This window comes from Colobus angolensis, unplaced genomic scaffold, assembly GCF_000951035.1.
Source record: "Colobus angolensis palliatus isolate OR3802 unplaced genomic scaffold, Cang.pa_1.0 Scaffold79, whole genome shotgun sequence".
Lineage (NCBI taxonomy): Eukaryota > Metazoa > Chordata > Mammalia > Primates > Cercopithecidae > Colobus > Colobus angolensis.
Window position 1 is genome coordinate 7,158,387 of NW_012121709.1, and position 5,053 is coordinate 7,163,439.

Sequence of the window (5,053 nt, forward strand, 5' to 3'; positions counted from 1 at the left end):
ATTTATGTTATTCGTGATATCTTTCTTCTTTTTAACATACAGCTGTAAATTTCCTTCCAAGCACACTTTAGCAGCATTCCATAAATTTTGGTATGTTGTGTTGACAGTTTCATTCATCTTAAAGTATTTTCTATTTTCCCTTTTGATATCTGTTTTGACCCATTTGTTATTTAGGAATAGGTTGTTTAATTTCAATATATGCTTAAATTTCCCACATTTCTTTTTTTATTCATTCCTAATTTTATTTTGTTGTGGCTAGATAATATACTTTGTATTATTTCTTTCCTTTTAAATTTGTTGAGGTTTGTTTTATGGCACACCATATGGTCTATCATGGAGCATGTTCCATATGCACTTGAGACAAATGTATATTCTGAGTTTTGGGGTGGAGTGTTCAATAATGCCTGTTTTTTTTTGTAGTTAGCTATTTAATGAGGTTCTTAAGACATTTAGAACACCAATTTGTGAGGATAAATTCCATTCGTCAGGGCAAACACAGATTGCAGGTAGCCCTGAAGCTGAGGAAGAGCTTTGATTTTTGGTAGAATTTGTGAGTCCACAGCTTTCTGATCAATCTTGCGCTGCTCTGTAATCTCGTATTTCTCTTTTTCTGTGTTGAAGATCTCACCTTTCTGGTGTCTGGGCTTCTGCAGCTTCTTCTTGAAGTAAGCATCAGTAAGATGTTTTGGGATTTTTACACTGCTGATACCGATTTTGGTTCAGGTGGCAATGACAAATTTCTGGTGTGTTCTTTGTAGAGGAACTCGATTGAGGACCAGAGGTCCAGTCACAAGTAACAAGCCACTAGCCAGCTGTTTCAAGAAAACCACCCTCTTGCCCCTGTGGCGTCCAGTGAGGATGATCAGAATGGTCCCAGGGGTAATGCTGGCTGGCAGTTTTCTCACGTGCTGACTGAAGGGTTTTTTGCCGTGGCTCAACAGCTTTCGAGGCACATCTTCAGTAGGATAATATCTAGGCATTTCACGAAGTTTAACCACCCGGGTACCGCCGTTCTTGTCACCACCAACTGGTTTTGTAAGAGTTGCAAGAACCTTCTCCTTCTTTTTCTTTTCAACCTTGGATTTAGCGGCTGAGTACTTCCTCTTGTACATGGCCTTTCTGGAATACATGGCAGATCGGGAATACCTGCCAATTCCTCTGACAAGGACAGGGTTGCGGCTGCAATGGGGCTTCCCCTTCTTGGGCTTCTTAGCCTTGAGGTTACCCTTTTTCACCTTGCCACCAGCATCAGCCTTCTTGGCTTCGGGTTTCTTCTCTTTAGTATCTGGCTTCTCAACTTTTTCACCCGCCATCTTGCAAGATGGGAAAGAGCAATAATGCCTGTTTTAATATGTTTATAATGTTGCTCAAGTCTTCTATTTGTTGGTATTCTGCCTAGTTTTTCTATCCATTATTAAAAGCAAGTTATTAAAGTCTCTAACCATTTTTGTTGATTTGTCTGTTTCTTTGCTCATTTCTATCAGTTTTTGTTTCACATATTTTGGTGTTCTGTTGTTTGGTGCCTATATAGTTGTTATATCTTCTTGATGGATTGACTCTTTTATCATCATAAAAATTTCCCTTTATCTCCAGTGACATATTTTGTTTTAAAGTCTATTTTGTTTGATATTAGTATAGACACTCTAGTTTTCTTGTGGTTTTTATTTGCATGATATATCTTTCCCATTTTTTTACTTTCAATTAATTTGTATGTTTTAATCTAAAGTATGTCTCTTAAAGACAACATATAGTTGGATCTTGTTTTCCATCTAGTTTGACAGTCTCTGTCTATTGATTGGATTTCCTAATCTATTTACATTTAATGTTCTCGTTGATATAGTTGAATTTATGTCTGTCATTTTACTGTTTGTATTCTAAATATTTCATGTCTTTTGTTTCTCCTGTCTTACTGCTTTCTTTTGCATTAAGTGAATATTTTCTAATGTAGCATTTTAATTTATTTAATGATTTTTTTCTTTCCAACTTTTATTTTAAGTTCAGGGGTTACATGTGCAGATTTGTTACATGGGTAAATTACATGTTGTGGGGGTTAGGTGTACAGATTATTTCATCACTCAGGTAGTAAGCATACTATCCAATAGATAGTTTTCTGGTCTGCACCCTTTTTTCATCCTCCACCCTCAAGTAGGCCCCAGTATCTATTCTTCCCTTTTTTGTGTTACTGTGTACTCAATGATTAGCTCCAATTTATACATGAAAACATGTGGTGTCTGGTTTTCTGTCCCTGTGTGAATTTACCTAAGATAATGGACTACAGCTCCATCCATGTTGCTGCAAAGGACATGATTTCATTCTTTTTCATGACTGCATGATATTCCATGGTATATATGTACCACATTTTCTTTATGCAATTCACTGTTGATGGGCATTTAAGTTGATTCCAGGTCTTTATTATTGTGAATAGTGCTGTGGGCTGGGCACGGTGGCTCATGCCTAGAATCCTAGCACTTTGGGAGGCCAAGGCGGGTGGATCACCTAAGGTCAGGGGTTCGAGACCAACCTGGCCAACATGGCAAAATCCTGTCTTTATTAAAAATGCAAAAATTGGCTGGGCATGATGGTGCATGCCTGTAATCTCAGCTACTTGGGAGGCTGAGGCAGGAGAATTGCTTGAACCCAGGAGGTGGAGGTTGGAGTGAGCCGAGATTATGCCGCTGTACTCCACCCTGGGCAACAGAGAGGGAGACTCCATCAAAAAAAAAAAAAAAAAAAAATAGTGCTGTGATTAATATATATGTGCATGTGTTTTTATGGTAGAATAATTTATATTCTTTTGGGTATGTTCCCAGAATGGGATTGCTGGGTAAAATGGTAGTTCCATTTTTAAGTTCTTTGAGAAATCTACAAACTGCTTTCCACAAAGGCTGAATTAATTTACATTCCCACCAGCAGTATGGAAGCTTTTCTTCTTTCCACAACCTTACCAGCATCTGTTATTTTTCACTTTTTAGTAATAGCCATTCTGACTGGTGAGAGATGGTATCTCATGGTGGTTTTGATTTGCATTAATCTAATGATTAGGATGTTGAACATTTTTTCATATGTTTGTCGGCCACATGTATGTCTTCTTTTGAGAAGTATATATTCATGTTTTTGCCTATTTTTAAATGGGGTTGTTTGGTTTTTGCTTGTTAATTTGTTTAAGTTCCTTTGAGATTCCAGACATTAGACCTATGTCAGATGCACAGTTTGCAAATATTTTCTTTCATACTGTAGGTTGTCTGTTTACTCTGTTTATAGTTTCTTTTGCTGTGCAGAAGCTCTTTAGTGTAATTAGTTTCCACTTGTCAATTTTTTTTTCAATTTATTTTGGAGTCTTTGTCACGAAATCTTTGCCAGGGTCTATGTCCAGAAAGATATTTACTAGGTTTTCTTCTAGGGTTTTTATAGTTTTAGGTTTCACATTTAAGTATTTAATTTACCTTGAGTTGATTTTTGTATATAGTGAAAGGAAGGCGTCCATCTAAATCTTCTGCATATGGCTAACCAGGTAACCCACACCATTTATTGAATAGGAAATCCTTTCCCATTGCCTGTTACTGTTGACTTTGCTGAAAATCAGATGGTTATGGGTGTGCGGCTTTATTTCTGGGTTCTCTATTCTGTTCCATTGGCCTATGTGTCTGTTTTTGTAGCAGTACCATGCTGTTTTGGTTATTGTAGCATTATAGTATAGTTTGAAGTCAGATATTATGATGCCTCTGGTTTTGTTCTTTTTGCTTAGGATTGCTCTGGCTATTCGAGCTCTTTTTTGGTGTCATGTGAATTTTATAATAGTTTTTCCTAATTCTGTGAAAAATGTCATTGGTAGTTTGGTAGTTTGATAGGAATAACATTAAAGCTGTAATTGCTTTGGACAGTATAGCCATTTTAACAATATTGATTCTTCCTATCCATGAGCATGGAATGTTTTCCCATTTGTTTGTGTCATCTCTGATTTCTTTCAGCAGTGTTTTGTAATTCTCATTGTAGAGATGATTCACCTCCCTGATTAGCTGTACTACACCTAGGTATTGTGTGTGGGTGTGTGTGTGTGTTTGTATGTGTGTATGTGTTGCTACTGTGAATGTGATTGCAATCTTGATTTGCTCTCAGCTTGCAAGTTGTTGGTGTGTAGGAATACTACTAATTTTTATACATTGCTTTTGTTTTTTGTTTTTTTTTTCATCCCCTTAAGCATTTATCCTTTGTGTTACAAACAGTCCAATTAAACTCTTTTAAAGTGTACAATTAAGTTATTATTGGCTATAGTCACCCTGTTGTGCTATCAAATAGTAGGTCTTATTCATTCTATTTCTTTGTATCTATTCATCATCCCTACATCTCCACCTCTTTGAGCCCCACTACCCTTCCCAGCCTCTGGTAATCATCCTTCTACTCTCTATGTCTATAAGTTCAATTGATTTGATTTTTAGATCCCACAAATAAGTGTGAACATGCAATTTGTCCGTCTGTGTATGGCTTATTTCACTTAACATAACAATCTCCAGTTCTATCCATGTTGTTGCAAATGACTGGATCTCATTCTTTTTTTATGCCTCAATAATATTCCGTTACATGTATATACCACGTTGTCTTTATCCATTTATCTGCTGATAAACACTTAGATTGCTTCCAAATCTTAGCTATTGTAAACAGCACTTCAACAAACATGGGAGTGCAGATATCTTTTCAATATATGGATTTCCTTTCTTTTGGGTGTATATCCAGCAGTGAGACTGCTGGATCATATGGTAGAATAATTTTTAGTTTTTTGAGGAACTTTTAAACTGTTCCCGATAGTGGTTGTACTAATTTACATTCCCATCTACAGTGTAAAAGGGTTCCCTTCTCTCCACATTGTTGCTGGCATTTGTTATTGCCTGGTTTTTTTTTGGATATGAGTCATTTTAACTGAGATGAGATGATATCTCATTGTTGTTTTGATTTGCATTTCTCTGATGATCAATGGTGTTGAGCACCTTTTCATATGTCTGTTTGCCATTTGTACATCTTGTTTTAAGAAATGTCTATTCAAATATTTTGCCCGTGT

General features: G+C 36.4%; 1 pseudogene across 1 annotated transcript; it reads right to left on the minus strand.

Moving 5' to 3' along the window:
- Nucleotides 1–413: 413 nt before the first annotated feature.
- On the minus strand, nt 414–1,331 carry LOC105502305 (annotated as a pseudogene). The gene has a single exon (XR_001000320.1). The product of XR_001000320.1 is annotated as a 60S ribosomal protein L6 pseudogene (transcript).
- Nucleotides 1,332–5,053: the final 3,722 nt, after the last annotated feature.